The sequence below is a fragment of the Kogia breviceps genome, chromosome 2 (genome assembly GCF_026419965.1).
Source record: "Kogia breviceps isolate mKogBre1 chromosome 2, mKogBre1 haplotype 1, whole genome shotgun sequence".
Taxonomy (NCBI): Eukaryota; Metazoa; Chordata; class Mammalia; order Artiodactyla; family Physeteridae; genus Kogia; species Kogia breviceps.
Genome location: NC_081311.1, coordinates 168,059,892 through 168,079,581, shown reverse-complemented (window position 1 = coordinate 168,079,581; position 19,690 = coordinate 168,059,892). Strand labels below are relative to the sequence as shown.

The following is a 19,690-nucleotide window of genomic DNA, read 5'->3' as shown; positions in this document are numbered from 1 at the left end:
TACCCTGAAACCAGACAAGCTATTTATGAACAGTTTATTAGAACAAACTCACCTATGTGGCAAAATAATGAGAAGATTCATAAGTAGAGGTGACAAGCCTAATGATCCTGGTGATAGCTGGTTGTCCAGAAAAAGAAACTTAGTTCAACTTTAAAAATTACCTAAAAAACTATAAATTGTAATGTATATTTAAATGTAATCTTAAAAGGTACAGCTTTTTAGAAGTAGGGTACAACCTTATCTAGAGAGTAAAAACAACACCATAGTTCGCCTAAAAGCAGCCAGCAATTAGGGAAGCGTTCAAGCTCAACAATATATTTACCTTAATAACAACAATAAGCAAATCAACTCCTAGTTTAATACTGGACTAATTATTAACCAATAGAAGCAATGACGTTAATATGAGTAACAAGAAATAGTTCTCCCTGCATAAGCTTACATCAGTAACTGATACTGTACTGAAAATTAACAGTAAATAAATCGAAATCAACATTAAATTACTTATTATAATATACTGTTAACCCAATGCAGGCATGCACTTAAGGAAAGATTTTTAAAAGTAAAAGGAACTTGGCAAACACAAACCCTGCCTATTTACCAAAAACATCACATTAGCATAACTAATAGTAGAGGCACAGCCTGCCCAGTGACATCAGTTAAATGGCCACGGTATCCTGACCATGCAAAAGTAGCATAATCAGTTGTTCTCTAAATAAGGACGTGTATGAATGGCCACAGGAGGATTTCACTGTCTCTTACTTTTAATCAGTGAGCTTGACCTTCCCTTGAAGAGGCAGGAATAATAAAATAAGATGAGAAGACCCTATGGAGCTTTCATTTATTAACACCCCCCCCCCAAACCAAACTAAACCACCAAGGGATAACAAGTTTCATTATGGGTTAACAATTTTGGTTGGTGTGATCTTGGAGGACAAAAAAGCCTGAAAGTGATTAAAATCTAGACCAACTAGTCAAAATATCTTATCACTTATTGATCCAAAAATTGATCAATGGAACAAGTTACCCTAGGGATAACAGTGCAATCCTATTCTGGAGTTCATATCGACAATAGAGGTTACGACCTTGATGTTGGATCAGGACATCCCAATAGCGTAACCGCTATTAAAGTTTCGTTTTTTCAACAATTAAAGTTCTATGTGATCTGAGTTCAGACCAGAGTAATCCAGGTTGGTTTCTATCTATTATATATTTCCCCCAGTATGAAAGGACAAGAGAAATAAGGTCTACTTTACAAAAGTGCCTTAAAATCAGTTAATGATATGATCGTGATTTATTTTATAAATGTACTACCCAAGAACAGGGTTTGTTAGGGTGGCAGAGCCTGGTAATTGCATAAAACTTAAACCTTTATAAACAGAGGTTCAACTCTTCTCCCTAACAAAATGTTTATAATTAACATCTTGATACTCATGGTCCCAATTCTTCTAGCTGTGGCATTTCTCACATTAATTGAATGAAAAGTATTAGGTTACATGCAACTTCGAAAAGGACCGAACATCTTTGGACCATATGGCCTATTACAACCTGTTGCTAATGCAGTCAAACTATTCATTAAAGATCCACTACAACCAGCTACACCTTCCATCTCCATATTTATTCTTGCACCAATCCTAGCTCTAACCTTAGCCTTAACCATAAATCCTGCTACCTATACCTTACCCTCTCATCGACATAAATCTAGGAGTATAATTCATATTAGCTATGTCAAGCCTAGCCATCTATTCCATTCTATGATCTGGATGAGCTTCTAATTCAAAATATGCTCTAATTGGAGCCCTATGAGCAGTGACACAATTTCATATGAAGTAACACTAGCAATTATCCTTTTATCAGTCCTTTTAATAAATGGATCCTTCACCCTCTCAACTCTCATCACAACACAAGAACATCTATGAATAATTTTTACATCATGACCTCTAGCCATAATATGATTTATTTCCACCCTAACAGAAACTAATCAAACCCCTTTCGATCTACAGAAGGAGAATGAGAACTTGTATCTGGCTTTAATGTAGAATATGCAGCAGGCCCATTTGCTATATTTTTCCTAGCAGAATATGCCAACATCATCATAATAAACATTTTCACAACAATCCTATTTCTAGGAGCATTCCATGATCCCCATACACTAGAACTATACACAACCAGTTTTATTATCAAAACACTACTATTAACAATCTCCTTATGCATTCAAGCACCCTACCCATGATTCTGATACGATCAACTCATACATCTACTTTGAAAAATTATCTATCACTAACGCTAGCCCTGTGTATATGACACGTTTCACTACCTATCATAACGTCAAGCATCCCTTCACGAACATAAGAAATATGTCTGATAAAAAAGTTACTTTGATAGAGTAAATAATAGAGGTTTAAATCCTCTTATTCTAGAATTATAGGAATTGAACCTACCTCTTAAGAATTCAGAATTCTTCGTGCTACCACATTACACTATATTATATAGTAAGGTCAGCTAAATAAGCTATTGGGCCCATACCCTGAAAATGAAAATCCCATTATCTTTATCATTATCTTAATAACCATTATTTCAGGGACCATAATGAAATAACTAGTTCACACTGATTACTTAACTTGGGTTTGAAATATATTAGCTATCATCCCTATTCTAATAAAAAAACTTTAACCCATGAGCCATAGAAGCATCTACTAAATATTTCTTAATATAAGCCACTGCATCAATATTACTTATAATAGCTGTCATCATTAACATACTGTTTTCTGGTCAATGAACCATTACAAAAATCTTTAATCCAACAGCATCAATAATCATTACAATAGCTCTAGTCATAAAATTAGGACTATCCCCATTCCACTTTTGAGTACCTGAAGTCACACAGGCATTTCACTAACAGCAGGCTTACTTCTATTAACATGACAAAAACATGCACCACTATCCCTATTATACCAAATTTCACCATCCATTAACCTAAACTTACTACTAATCATATCCACACTAGCAGTCATAATTGGAGGATGAGGCAGACTAAATCAAATGCAACTACGAAATGTCATAGCTTACTCATCAATCGCTCACATAGGATGAATAACAGCTATCATATTATATAATCCAACTCCAACAATCCTAAACCTACTAATTTACATTATAATAACACTCACTGGACTTCCCTAGTGGCGCAGTGGTTAAGAATTCACCTGCCAATGCAGGCAACACGGGTTCGAGCCCTGGTCCAGGAAGATCCCACATGCCGTGGAGCAACTAAGCTCATGTGTCACAACTACTGAACCTGTACTCTAGAGCCCACTAGCCACAACTGCTGAGCCCGCCCGCCACAACTACTGAAGCCCACGTGGCTAGAGCCCGTGCTCCACAACAAGAGAAGCCACCGCAATGAGAAGCCCGTGCACCTCAACAAAGAGTAGCCCCTGCTTGCTGCAACTAGAAAAAGCTCGCGTGCAGCAACGAAGACCCAATGTAGCCCAAAATAAATTAATTAATTTAAAAATAACTCACTATATTCACATTACTCATTCACAGCACAGCCACCACTACATTATCATTATCACACACATGAAACAAAATACCCATCATTACAACTCTTATCCTCACCATTCTATTATCAATAGGAGGCATCCCACCACTATCAGGATAGAGTAATTATTCAAGAAATAACAACAACAACAAAAAGAACATTATTTTACCCACACTAATAGCTATCACAGCACTGCTTAACCTATATTTCTCCATACAACTTACATATTCTACATCACTACCATATTATCTTCAGTCAATAACATAAAAATAAAATGACCATTTGAATATATAAAACAAACAACTTTTCTACCAATAATAAGTGTAATATCTACATTACTTTTACCCCTTACACCAATCCTTTCAGTACTGGAATAGGAATTTAGGTTAATATAGATCAAGAGACTTCAAAGCCCTAAGCAGGTTTAATTTACTTAATTCCTGTATAATAAGGATTGCAAGACTCTATCCTACATCAATTGAATGCAAATCAAACACTTTAGTTAAGCTAAATCCTCATGTGATTGGTGGGATTTCATTCCCACGAAATTTTAGTGAACAGCTAAATACCCTAGTCAGCTGGCTTCAATCTACTTCTCCCGCCGTCAGGAAGAAAAAAAAGGCGGGAGAAGCCCCAGCAGAATTGAAGCTGCTTCTTTGAATTTGCAGTTCAGTATGTTTAATTCACCACAGGACTTGGCAAAAAGAGGACTCAACTTCTGTCTTTAGATATACAGTCTAATGCTTACTCAGACATTTTACCTATGTTCATAAACCGCTGATGATTCTCAACCAATCATAAAGATAACAGCACCTTGTACTTATTATTTGGTGCTTGGGCTGGGATAGTGGGTACTTCCTTAAGCCTACTAATTGGTGCTGAATTAGGTCAACCTGGAGCATTACTTGGGGATTATTAAATTTACAATGTAATTGTAACAGCTCACACATTCGTAATAATTTTCTTCATAGTTATACCTGGAGGCTTCAGAAACTGGTTAGTTTCACTGATAATTGGAGCACCCGATATAGCCTTCCCTTGTGCAAACAACAGAAGCTTCTGATTACTTCCACCCTCTTTCTTACTCTTACTCGCATCATCAGTGGTAGAAGCTGGTGCAGATACAGGCTGAACTGTATACTCACCTCTAGCCAGAAACTTAGCTCATGAGGAGTTTCAGTTGATCTTACCATTTTTTTCTTATATTTAGCAGGTGTTTTTTTCAATTCTAGGTGCTATTAATTTTATTACCACAATTATTAACATAAAACCACCCACTATGTCTCAGTATCAAACACCATTATTTGTGTGATCTGTCCTAATTACAGCTGTATTACTATTATTATCATTACAAGCAGCTGAATTACCATACGATTAACAGACCAAAATCTAAATACAACCTTTTTCGACCCTGCAGGAGGAGGAGACCTGATTCTTTTATCAACACCTGTTCTGATTTTTTGGTCACTCTGAAGTTTATATTCTTATCTTACCTGGATTTGGAATAATCTCACATATTGTAACTTATTATTCAGGAAAAAAAAGAGCCTTTGAGGCATAGTATATGGGTATATGGGCATAGCATGAGCTATGACATCTATCGGCTTTTTACGGTTTATCATATGAGCCCATTATACGTTTACACATAGATGTTGATACACGAGAATATTTTACATCAGCTACTACATTTATCACTATTCATACAGGAGTAAAAGTACTTAGCTGACTGGCAACTCTTCACAGGGGTAATATCAAATGATCCCCTGCTATATTATGAGCCCTATAGGCTTTACTTTCCTTTTTATAGCAGGTGGTTCAGCAGGAATCATTTTAGCCAACTCATCCCTAGAAACCGTTCTTCATGATGTGTATTCTGTAGTTGCACATTTCCATTATGTACTATCAATAGGAGCAGTATTCGCCATTACAGGAGGCTTCATACATTGATTCTCACTATTCACAGGCTACACACTTAGAATGAGCAAAAATTCATTTTGTAATTATATTTGTAGGCATAAATATAACTTTCTTCCCACAACACTTCCTTGGTCTATCTGAAATACCATGATGATATTCCTACTACTCTGATGCATACACAACATGAAATAGTATTTTACTAATAGGCTTATTCATTTTACTAACAGCAGTGATACTAATAATTTTTATAATCTTTATAATTTTTATAATTAATAATTTTTATAACCGAGAAGCATTTGCATCAAAACGAGAGGTCTCGATAGTAGAGCTAACCACTACAAACCTAGAATGATTACATGGATGTCCTCCACCATATCACACATTTGAAGAATCTACTTATGTTAAAGTAACTAAATAAGAAAGAAAGGAATCAAACCCTCTTTTACTGGTTTCAAGCCCATACTATTATGTCTTTCTCGATAAGTGAGATATTAGTAAAATTTACATAACTTTGTCAAAGTTAAGTTATAGGTGAAAACCCTATATATCTCTATGGCATATCCTTTTCAACTTAGGCTTTCAAAATGCAACATCACCTATTATAGAAAAACTTCTACACTTCCATAATCACACATTAATAATCATATTTTTAATTAGCTCCTTAGTCCTATTTATTATTTCACTTATATTAACAACTAAGCTAAGACATACAAGTACAATAGATGCACAAGAAGTGGAAACAATTTGAACAATCTTACCAGCCATCATCCTAATTTTAATTCCTTTGCCATCACTATGAATTCTTTAAATGATAGACAAAATTAATAATCCCTCTCTGACTGTAAAAACTGTAGGACACCAATGATATTGAAGTTACAAATACACAGACTATGAAGACTTAAATTTCGACTCATATATGATTTGTACGTCAGATCTAAAACCAGGAGAGCTGCAATTATTAGAAGTAGATAACCAAGTAGTTCTACTCATAGAGATAACAATCCAAATACTAATTTCTTCCGAAGATGTTTTACACTCATGAGCTATTCCTTCATTAGGCCTAAAAACAGATGCCATTCCAGGACACTTAAACCAAACAACCCTTATATCATCACCACCAGGCCTATATTATAGACAATGCTCAGAAATTTGTGGATCTAATCATAGCTTCATGCATGTCGTCCTTGAATTCATTCCACTTAAATACTTCGAGAAATGATCTGCATCAATATTATAAATTCATTAAGAAGCTAATTAGCTTTAACTTTTTAAGTAAGACTGGGTGTTAAATCTACCCTTAATGATATGCCACAACTAGACACATCAACATGGTTTATTACTATTTTATCAATAATTCTAGTTCTATTCATTATATTCCAACTAAAAATTTTAAAATATATTTATACTTCAAACCCAGAATTAAAATATACTAAAACACAAAAATAACTCACCCCTTGAGGAAAAAAAATGAACGAAAATTTATTTGCCTCTTTCATTAACCCAACAATATTAGAACTTCCTGTTTTTGTATTAATCGTTGTATTCCCAAGTATTTTATTCCCCACACCTAACCAACTAATCAACAACTGCATGATTTCTATTCAACAATGATTAGTCCAACTTACATTGAAATAAATAATAGCAATTCACAACCACAAAGGACAGACCTGAACACTAATACTTATATCACTTATCCTATTTATTGGATCAACGAATTTACTAGGACTCTTACCACATTCATTTACACCCACTATGCAACTCTCAATAAATTTAGGTATAGCAGTCCCTCTGTGAGCAGGAACTGTAATAACTGGTTTCTGCCATAAAACAAAAGCATCCTTAGCCCATTTTTTACCACAATGACCACCAGTTCCTCTTTATTCAGCCAATAGCTCAGCTGTATAATTACAGCAGGACATCTATTAATTCATTTAATTAGGGGAACAACACTAGCACTACTAAATATTAGTACCACCACAGCCCTCATTACATTTATTATCCTTGTTTTACTTACTGTGCTCAAATTTGCAGTTGCCCTAACTCAAGCTTACGTATTCACCTTACTAGTAAGTCTTTACTTACATGACAACACATAATGACCCACCAAACCCATATCACATAGTAAATCCCAGTCCCTGACCCCTTACAGGAGCTCTCTCAGCCCTTCTAATAACATCAGGCCTAGTAATTTGATTTCACTTTAATTCAATAATATTATTATCATTAGGCCTATTAACTAATACCTTAACAGTATACCAATGATAACAAGATATTGTCCGAGAAAGCACTTTCCAAGCCCCCCATACACCAGTTGTTCAAAAATGACTTCAGTATGGAATAATCCTATTTATTATTTCAGAAGTCCCCTTTTTCACTGGCTTTTTCTGAGCCTTCTATCACTCAAGTCTGCTCCTACACCTGAATTAGGTGGATGTTGACCACCAACAGGTATCCGTCCTCTAAATCCACTAGAAGTGCCACACCTTAATGCCTCAGTCTGATTAGCTTCTGGAGGATCCATCATCTGAGCCGACCACAGCCTTATAGAAGGAAACAGTAAGCATATACTCCAAGCTCTTCTAATTACAATTACCTTAGGTGTATACTTTACACTTCTACAGGCCTCAGAGTACTACAAAACACTTTTTACAATCTCAGACAGGGTATATGGCTCAACTTTCTTCACAGCTACAGAATTCCATGGTCTGCCTATAATTATTGGCTCTACTTTCCTAGTTGTCTTCTTCTTAGGCCAGTTAAAATTCCACTTCATCTACAATCATCACTTCAGCTTTGAAGCCACTGCCTGATATTGACATTTTGTAGATGTAGTATGACTGTTCCTTTATGTGTCTATTTATTGATGAGGATCTTATCCTTTTAGTATTAAATACTACATTGACTTATCAATTTGGTATAATCTGAAAAAGAATAATAAATCTTATAAATGATACTAATTACAAGTATAGCACTAGCCTCACTACTTGTATTTACTGCATTCTGACTCCCTCAATTAAATATTTATACAGAAAAAACAAGTCCCTATGAGTGGGAGATTTGATCCCATAGAATCAGCATGCTTACCCTTTTCCATAAGTTTTTTCTTAGTAGCTATAACATTTCTTCTCTTTGACTTAGAGATTGACCTCCTTTTTACCTTTATCCTGAGCATCCCAAGCAAATAATCTAAAAACAATACTTGTTATAGCACTATTCCTAATCCTACTACTAGCAACAAGCCTGGCTTATAAATGAACCCAAAAAAGTCTAGAATGGACTGAATATGATAATTAGTTTAAGCTAAAATAAATAATTTCAACTCATTAGATTGTGATCAAGTTCATAATTATCAAGTGCCTTTAGAATATATAAATATCATTATAGCATTACAGTATTCTCTTACAGGATTATTAATATATCAATCTCATGTAATATCCTCACTCCTCACTACTATTCCTAGAAGGAATAATATTATCACTATTTATTATAGTAACACTAATAATTTTAAATACACACTTCACCCTAGCTAGCATATATTATACCTACTATACAGCAGGCACCATGCTATAAATCATTAACAATGATATACTATAGATGAGTACCATATTGATAAGCTTTTTATGTGCATCATTTTATTTAATCCTTATAACAAAGCAGGCATTGTTATTTTATATGTTTTGCAGATGAGGAAACTGAGGCTCAGTAAGATTAGATAAGGGAGTTGGAATTTGGACCTAGAATGCATATGATCAACCACCTTCTCCTGCCCACCTGACCTTGATAACTAAAAATGTATTAGTGAATGTGGCTGACAGAAAGTGGGGAATTATATAATACATCTATAATACTAGATGAGTGCACAGGGTACCTTGGAAGCATCCTGTGAAGAATGTACCTAACAGGGACCTGGTGCAGGAGAGGGAGGGTAGATATGGGTAGTGAAAGGCCTTTTTAACCAAAAAGTGTGATTCAGTGAGATATTTGGTTGGCAAAAATGTTGATTCAGGTTTTTCCGAAACATCTTATGGAAAAACCCGAATGAACTTTTTGGCCAATCCAGTAATACATGTAAAATATTTACCAGTGCTTTGCCAACTTATATTGTGTTGGTTGAATTGAACTGAACCCTAATAGCATGACATTCCCAGGACCATTCAAGCAATTCGTATTTTGAAAAGACCAATGAGCTAGAGAAATGAAGATTTTATGTCTATTCCAACTCAAACTATTTTGACAAAGACAAATTTATCAAAAACATGCAGCCCTAAGGGTCTCCAAGGGACTCACTTAGAGACTCCTAAGTAAAGTACAAGCCATTCCCTAAATGACAGAGTACTAAGGTCTTTAATCATAGTTGTTCATCTTCTTTACCATAATGTAAGCATTTTGAGAGCTAAGAGTTTGTGTGTCTTATATTCTCAGTATCTAGAACAATGTCTGGAACCTAGACAATTGACAAATACTTTTTGAATGAGTACCTACTATGTGCCTGGTACTGTGGATACAAAAATGAAAAGAATGTAGCTGTTGACTTCAAAGACCTTATAGCCAGGTGGAGGAAAAGACTTAATTGGAGTAAACCATATTACAGTAACATAATTGGTATAAAGGAGATAAGTTTACAAAGTACAGTATGGATCAGCAAAGAACACTGACAGATTAAGATGATCTGTCAGCTGGTTTAAGATTGGACTTGACTCCATATTAACTATGGCACCTTAGGTGATTTGTCACATTACCACCACAGCGATATCCTTTACAACTGATCATGTGACCATTGTCTTTACTAGATTGGGGCAAGGTATTTGTCCCACTCATCGTTCTATCTTCTGACACCTAACACGGTGGTACAAAGTAGTCAACTGATAGGTGTTGTATTTTGTTTATGTTTAAGCCATGTGGTTTTTTGGCTTATTCCGTTACCACTAATAGTTTCTGTCTACCAAGTGCTCTATGACTTTCCCCTAAAGGTGTTGGTAGTGTTAGGCAAATGCTCACAAGTATATATATTTTCCTACTCTCAGGGATACTACACTCCTCACTTCCTGTAAGATCACCTGCAGCCAAGGCCAAAGGCCACCTGTAGACGTGGGGAACTGCATGTTATAACCCTTCAAGGATCTAGACTAAGGGCAGTCAAGACCTATATAGGGGGAGGGTTACTGAACTCAGCTAAAACCCTGCAAATGATAGGTGTATTTCTTTGTTAGAAACACACACAGATATGTACACACATACACACACACACACACACAATTTACATAATTGATATACAAAATTTCACCACTTTAAAATATATGCAGAAGAAGAAAACAAAAGATAAATGGGGGGTAAAGGAAAAAGATTTATCGTAGCATTAGGGAGAGGCATGGCAACTAAAGAAAGGAGAGCCTTCATATATACCAACATGGTATCAGTACAAGCAGAAAGTTGATCTTCTATCTCAAACCCCCATTCCCACCCCTGGGAAAAAGGTGGTGCACTCTGATTTCCCCATGTGGTAGAACTGAACAGGCAGCCGATCTTCTATCTCTACCCAGGAGAACAAGGTAATGCAAAATTGTCCTGCTAGGATAGTGTTATGGGGCTAAGCTGTGAGCTGATCTTTCATCCCCGGCCTGGTGAAAGAGGCAGTGCTATGATTCTCCCATCAGGGTCCAGTAGCCAGCTACACCCGTATCTGCACTTAGTAGCAGTAAGATTTAATGAGGTTGTGCAGTGTGGTCCTAATTCGCATTAGACTGCATCCTCTTCACTGTCAGGAGGATCCAGTGGGAAACTGAGCCTCCACCCCACCTGGCATCAATGAGGAAAAACTAGGTGGTGAGAGGCAGGCTACATGGCACTTTGCTTCTCTCTTTTTACTCCTTGTTGTCAAGGGGCCTAGTGGAGAAATGACCTTACACCCACACTTAGAAACAAGAGATGATGCAAGTAGCTGCCCCACTTTCACTGGAAGGATGCCAGCTGGACGGGGGAGGGTGTTCAATGTCCATCCCACCTGTTTGCAACAAGTTAGTGTGAGTCACTACCCCATTTTTGCTGGGGTGGTGTCAGGGGAGCCTAGTGGGAAGCTGAACATGTACACCCACCTGGCTGGCCCCATGCTACATCTCAACAGAGTGACTGCCTGCTAAAAAATATATTTCAAAAGATCCAGAGTCTTATAAGATCCAAAGTGTCCAGGATAAGATTGAAAATCACTTGTCATGGGCTTCCCTGGTGGCATAGTGGGTAAGAATCCACCTGCCAATGCAGGGGACACAGGTTTGAGCCGTTGTCTGGGAAGATCCCACATGCCGCGGAGCAACTAAGCCTGTGCCCCACAACTACTGAGCCTGCACTCTAGAGCCCGCAATCCACAACTACTGAAGCCCACGCACCTAGAGCCCTTGCTCCACAGCAAGAGAAGCCACCACAATGAGAAGCCCACACACTGCAACAAAGAGTAGCCCCCGCTCACTGCAACTAGAGAAAGCCCATGCACAGCAATGAGGACTCAACGCAGCCAAAATAAATAAATAAATTTATATATTAAAAAAAAAAAAAAGAAAATCACTTGTCATACCAAGAACTAGGAAAATCTGCTGGTCTTAGAGGTCTTAGAGGACCACGCGCTCTGGAGCCCATGTGCCATAACTAGAGAGAAGCCCTCACACCACAACTAGAGAGAAGCCCACACACCACAACTAGAGAGAAGCCCACACACCACAACTAGAGAGAAGCCCGCACACCACAACGAAAGATCCCGCATGCTGCAGCTAAGACCCAACACAGACAAAAAAAAAAAAAAAAAAAATACAGTTGGCAGTGTGAATCAAAAACATGATCCAACAACATGTTGTCCACAAGAAATTAACTTCAAATATCAGTGCAATGACATATGTAAACTAAAAGCAAAAGAATGGGAAAATATGTGACTTCAAAATTTAATCATTAAATGCAACAAGGGCTATATTAATATCAAATAAAGTAGATAGACTTACGTGCAAAGAAAATGACTAGAAATAAAGAGGAATGTTATACAGTAGTACAAGTGTCACTCCACCAGGAAGACATAACAATACTAAAGTAACAAAGCATGACATTACATGATAGAGCTGAAAGAGGAAATAAAATCCACCCTTATAGTTGGGGATGTCAACACCTCAGAACTACTAGAGAGAAAATCAGCAAGAATATAGAACACCTTAACAACACAATAAACCAACAGGATCTAACTGACTATCCAACAATAGCAGAGTACACAGTGTTTTCAAGTGCCCATGGAACATTCACCAAGATATGCCACATCCTAGACCATAAAACCAAGTTCAGCACATTTAAAATAATTAAAACTATCTGAAGTGGTGCTGTCTGACCATAATGGAATATAGGGAGTTCAAGGGATTTGGGAGCTGATCAAGGAAAACCATTTGACCAGGAGGTGGCAGTAGCACACACAGCTTTATTTGAGTGACACTTTGACAGGTCTGCATGTGGGGGAAGTCTCTCACAGCATGAGACCATCTAGAGGCTACCGCACAGAGGCCAATACTCAGAGGGAGAGAAGGACAAGGAAATTCCTAGAGGAGAGGGATATCAGAGAGGGGGTTACATCTCTAGGTGATTTCACTCAGCAGCCTGGAAGGGAGTCTCTGGGTCAGGAACCCCAAAAGGCAGCAGAGTCTTGGGGTCTTTATAACTCCAGGGTTTATTTTACCTATGGCTAGTATATGCTGGGCACAGTTTTTTGAGTACATAAAGCAGGCAGGCTCTAAATAGTTAAAAATCTGCTTATTTGGTTGTGTTTAAAATAATTGGATGTGTACAAATTTTAGTCTGGTGCTGGCAGACTTTTGAGCTAATGGGTCTCAGCCTGCTGTGAATAAGTAAACAACCTGGGGTGGGTGGGGTGGCAATATACAGAGGCCATCTTTGTCTTGCGTACAGAACACAGAATCAAATGAGAAATCAATAACAGAAAGACAACAGGAAAATCTCCAAACACTTGGAAATTTAAAAACACACTTCTAGGGCTTCCCTGGTGGCGCAGTGGTTGAGAATCCGCCTGCCGATGCAGGGGACACGGGTTCGTGCCCCGGTCCGGGAAGATCCCACATGCCGCGGAGCGGCTGGGCCCGTGACCCATGGCCGCTGAGCCTGCGCGTCCGGAGCCTGTGCTCCGCAACGGGAGAGACCACAACAGTGAGAAGCCTGCGTACCACACAAAAAAATAATAATAAAAAAAAAAAAAAAACAAAAAAACACACTTCTAGATAATCCTTGGGTCAAAGAGGAAATCTCAAATGGAATAAAAAATACATAGAATAAAAATGAACATACAACATATCAAAATTGATAAGACACAGTTAAAACAGCAGCACTGAGAGAAATGTATAGCACTAAATGCATACATTGGAAGAGGAAAACTTTCAAATTAATAAACTAAGCTCCCACACCTCAAGAGCTTAGAAAAAGAAGGAGCAAAATAAATACAAAAAGATGAATGAAGGAAATAATAAAGAACAGAGAGGAGAGGGATGAGGATGGGCTTCCTCTCATGGAGTCAGGCATAGACCTGACTAAGGTGCCAGCTGTTCAACAGAACAGAACGGTGGCATTTCTAAACCAATTTGTGTGCACAGTGTACAGGTTCGCAACCGATTTTCTACAGTTTGTGAGGAGAAACTGGCAGACCTTTCTCTTTGTATCCAGCAAATTGAAACAACTCTCAATATTTTAGATGCAAACTTGTCTTCTATCCCAGGGCTAGATGATGTCACGTTTGAAGTATCTCCTATAAGTGTCACTAGAATCACAAATGAAACACATTCTGAAACCACTTCAGAGCAATCACAGCAGAACAGTTTACAAGACTCTGGACCACAGGAAAGTGAAGTAACACCAGAAAATAACCGTAGCCAAGGATCTAAGATATGCCAGATATCTCAAAATGGGTGGGTGTTCCAGTGATGGCAATAAGAAACAAAATTATATCGGAAGGACTAGACCCAGATCTTCTAGAGAGGCCAGATGCTCCAGTGCCTGATGGTGAAGATGAAAAAAATATAGAAGAAAGTTCAGACAGCAAATCTTCTTTTAGTGACTAAGCTTAATTTTTATAACAATTACATATACATGTGTTGGTACACATTTACATTCTATAAGAAAGAGAGCCTGAACTTTAACTCAGTCATAAAAACATCACATGGCTACATATCCACCACCAAGCTTCCTCTATGTTAAAAAATAAATAAAGCATTTACAATTAAAAAAAACCCAGAAATCAGTGAAACTGAAAACTAAAAAAATAATAGAGAAAAATCAATGAAACAAAGTTGTTCTTCAAAATAATCCATAAAATTGATAAACCTCTAACAAGACTGACAAAGGTAAAAAGAGAGAAGATGCAAATCACCAAAATCAGGAATGAAACCTGATATACCACCACATACATATATGCAACCATTAAAAAGATAACTATAAACTACTATATAAAACTACAAAAAGTTTTATGCTCATAAATTAGAAGAAATGGACCAAGTTCTGAAAACCACATACTAAATCAAGATGAATTAAACTGAATAGTCCTGGGAATGTCATGCTATTAGGGTTCAGTTCAATTCAACGAACACAATATAAGTTGGCAAAGCACTGGTAAATATTTTATATGTATTATTGGATTGGCCAAAAAGTTCGTTCGGGTTTTTCCATAAGATGTTACGGAAAAACCTGAATCAACTTTTTGGCCAACCAAATATCTCACTGAATCACAGTTTCTGGTTAAAAAGGCCTTTCACTACCCATATCTACCCTCCCTCTCCTGCCCCAGGTCCCTGTTAGGTACATTCTTCACAGGATGCTTCCAAGGTACCCTGTGCACTCATCTAGTATTATAGATGTATTATATAATTCCCCACTTGCTGTCAATTCAAGAAATTGAATTGGTAATTTAAAAGTTCCTGGAAAAGAAGTGTCCAGGCCCAGATGGTTTCACAGGAGAATTTTACTAACATTAAAAAAAAACACACACACACTAATTTTACACAACCTATTCTGAGAGAGAAGAGGAAGGAACACTTTCCAACTCATTTTATGAAGCTAGTATTACTCTGATACCAAAACTAGACACATTACCAAAAAAAGAAAACTACAGACTAATATCTCTCATGAACTTAGATGCATAAATCTTCAACCAAATATTAGCACACCAATACTGTAATTTATAAAAAGAACTATATACCATGACAAATGGTAAGTATTTCAGGTGTGCAAGGCTGGTTCAGCATTTGAAAATCAATCCATGTAACCTATGATATCAACAGAATAAAGGAGAAAAATCATATGATCATATCAATTGATACAAAAAAAGTTATTCACAAAATTCAACACCCAATCATGATATAAAACTCTCGACAAAGTAGTATTAGAGGGTAAATTCCTCAACTTGATAAAGAGCATCTACAAGACCTCCATATTACATTATACTTAATGTTGAAAGACTGAATGCTTTCTTTCCAGGGTCAGGAACGAGGCAAGGATGTCTGCTCTTATTATTCTTTTTCAATACAGTACTGTAAGTTTTAGCCATTGTAATAGAGCAGGAAAGGGAAATAAAAGTCACACAGATCAGAAAAGAAGAAATCAAACTGTCTCTATGTTCAGATGAAAAAGTTATCTATGTAAAATAGCAAGGAGTCTACAAAAAAAACTACTAGAACTAGTGAGTTGAGCAGTTTGAAGGATAAAAATTCCAAATGCAAAAATCAACAGCATTTTAACACTCAGCCATAAAAAAGAATGAAATAATGCCATTTGCAGCAACATGGATGGACCTAGGGATTATCATACTAAGTGAAGTAATGCAGGCTGAGAAGGACAAATATCATATGATATTGCTTATATGTGGAATCTTTAAAAAATGATAGAAATGAACTTATTTACAAAACAGAAATAGATCCACAGACGCAGAAAACAAATTTACAGTTACCAAAGGGGAAGGTGGAGGGAGGGATAAATTAGGCATTTGGGATTAACATATACACAGTACTATACATAAAATACATAAGCAACAAGGTTCTACCATATAGCACAGGGAACTATACTCAATATTTTGTAATAACTTATAAGGGAAAAGAATCTAAAGGAGAATACACACACACACACACACACACACACACACAAATGAATCACTTTGCTATACACCTGAAACTAACACAACATTGTAAATCAACTATACTTCAATTTTTAAAAATCAGCAGCATTTCTACATACTAACATGAACATGTGGAAACAAAAATTTTAAACACAATAACATTTATAGTAATTCCAAAGAAAACTAAATACTTTTAAATCTAACAAAACATGTACAGGATCTAGATGATAAAAATCACAAAATGTTGATGGAAGAAGTCAAAGACCTAAATAAATAGACATACCATATTCATTAATTGGAAAACAACATAGTAAAGATGTCAGTTCTCCCCAGATTGACCTATAGATTTAATGTAATTTCTATCTAAATACCAGCTCCTTGTAAATATAGACAAGATCATTCTAAAATGTGTATAGAAAGGCACAGGTCCTAGAATAGCTAAAATCATCTTTAAAAAGAAGAAAATGGGAGGAATCACTTTACCTAAATAAGGCCTACGAGGTACAGTAATCAAGCTACAATAACCAAGAGTCAAGATAGTGTGGTATTAGAGGAGAGAGAGACACAAAGATCAATGGAACAGAATAGACATGCCTGAAACAGACCCACAAAAGTATGCCCAACTGATTTTTGACAATGATGCAAAAGCAATTTAATGGAGGAATGATAGCCTTTTTAAGAAGTAGTGCTGGAGCTATTGCACATCCATGGGCAAACAAAACCAAACCTTGACCTAAGTCTCTTACCTAAAATAAAAAACAATAATAAACTTAAGTGCTGGTGAAATGTAGAGAAATTGCTGATGGGAATTTTAAATTTTATAACCACTCCTGAAAACAGTTTGGTAGTTTCTCAAAAAACTAAATATACAACTGCCATGTAACCCAACAATTATACTCTTGGGCATTTATCCCAGAAAGATTAAGTCTTATGATCACACACACAAAAACACCATGAACACAAATATTTATAGCAGCCTTATTCATAGTAGCCAAAAAGTGGAAACAACACAAATGGTCTTTAATTGGTGAACAGCTAAATAAACTGTGCTACCTCCATGCCATGGAATAATACTCAACGATACAAAGGAACTTTGATACATACAACAACCTGGATGAATTTCCAGAGAATTATGCTGAGTGAAAAAAAGCCAATCCCCAAATGTTATATGCTATATGACTTCATTTATATGAAATTCTTGAAATTACAAAATTATAAATGTAGAACAAGTTAGTGGTTGCCAGGCATTAAGTAGGAGGTGGAGACAGGAAAGAAATGGGTGTGACTCTAAAAGGACATTAGGGATCCTTGTGAAAATGTCTGCATCTTAACTCTACAATGTCAATATCCTGGTTGTGATATTGATATTACATAGATTTGCAAGATGTTACTGTTGAGGGAAACTGGATAAAAGGTAATGGTCAAGGGTTTAATTTTTTTTAAATAAAGAAAAAGAAAACTTACCTTAAATATTTTTCTTAAGGGTGGTAGCCAGACCTGTATATGACAGATAAAACTAAATTAAGTTGAACAAGATAAATTCAGTGGGTAACCCATAAAACATAGGTTACATAAAATCAACAGACTTAGAATGTTGAAAGAATCTATCACCTAGGGCAACAGGCTTATAAATTGAAGACATATCAGAGTTCTAGAACAAATTCCTAAAAGTCTAAGCTAACTGCTTCATAAACAAGTCACAAAATCTTCAGAATCTACGGTAAAATAAACTTTGAAGTTTGAAGTTAAAAGAAGAGTTTTTTATGAACCAAGGTAGACAGTGTGTTAAAGAAATGCAGTATTTTGAGACAAACTTCTAGAGTGCTAATCTGAATTGGAAAGGACTAACGTCTCTTTCAACTCATAGCTGATTCAGGTGACAGTCTTTCAATAGTTCCTTCACATTTTTAGAGCCCCTTCATAAATTTAGATTTTCAAGATATAGCTTAATAAGTTTCTATTTAAACCCTGACAATGACAGGATGCTAAATCATTTCCCCAAAGGTCAGGGTGAAAGAAAGGTAGGGGGGTGGGGAATTTAATTTCATCTACCAATGAAAAGCAGTGTTTGTTGATGGTAAGAGAATTAGGAATAGGAAATTAGAATATAGGAAAAAGAGCTTGGATTTTACAGTAAGAAATATCTAGGTTCAAATCCAGATTCTTCCACTACCATGGTCACATAACTTTGGGCAATTTACATCTAACTTTCAGTTTTCTCATCGCAAAATGATTATACTATCATCTATTTCAAAGAATTTTAAAGGGTTTGGAACATAATAGTCACTTGCTAAATGGTAAGTATTATCTTTATTCACCTATACAAGTATATTATAGGATAAATATGAGAAGCAGAATTGTTGGATCAAAGTACATGAGCATATTTACTTTTGATAGATACTACCAGATTATCTTTTAAACCAGACTTACTTACTTGCATTTGCACCCAAAATGTAGGAAAATATCTATTATCTCACAGCCAGGTCATTTTTGTTTTTGTTAATTTGATGCACAAAAATGATATTCTATTGATTTGCATTTTCCTGAGAATTAATGAGTGAACAGTTTTCATGTGCTTATTATCCATTTGTATTTCTGTTATTTGACTGTTTATAATCTCTGCTCATATTTACAAATTTGGTTGTGTGTTTATTTATGTGTGAAAATGCTTTAGGTATTTTGATTAAAAATGCTTTGTTATCTATGTTGTTTGTTATCTGCATTTTTTTTTACTTCTTCAGAGTTCTTATAGAAATTTGAACTGTTTATGTGGTCAAATCTGGCCACTTTTCCTTGTGCCTGTTAGTTTATATCTTGTTTAGATTATCCTTCCCCTCTCCAAGATTATGTCAGCATTCTCCTAGCTGTTTTTCTATGTATACTTTTTTATATTTAAATATTTCATCCATTTATACTTAATTTTTTTGGTATGAGGTAAAGATCTATTGATAATTTTGCTGAAGTGGATAGATGATTACCTCAACGCTATTTATTAATTGTTCACATAGTTAACATGTTTTTGTCTGTCAGTATCCCTTCTTGAGGATAATATCCTCAGTCCTTGGTGTAGTGGGCAAACTTGACCCTCTGCCTCTGTG

At 36.1% G+C, this 19,690-nt stretch overlaps 1 protein-coding gene and 1 pseudogene across 1 annotated transcript in view; both read left to right on the top strand.

Moving 5' to 3' along the window:
• Window positions 1-19,690, top strand: part of LOC131750426 (cation channel sperm-associated targeting subunit tau) — a 51,437-nt gene that overhangs the window by 18,742 nt on the left and 13,005 nt on the right. The gene's annotated exons all lie outside the window — the stretch shown is intronic.
• LOC131750672 (WASH complex subunit 3 pseudogene) lies at window positions 13,944-14,547 on the top strand (annotated as a pseudogene).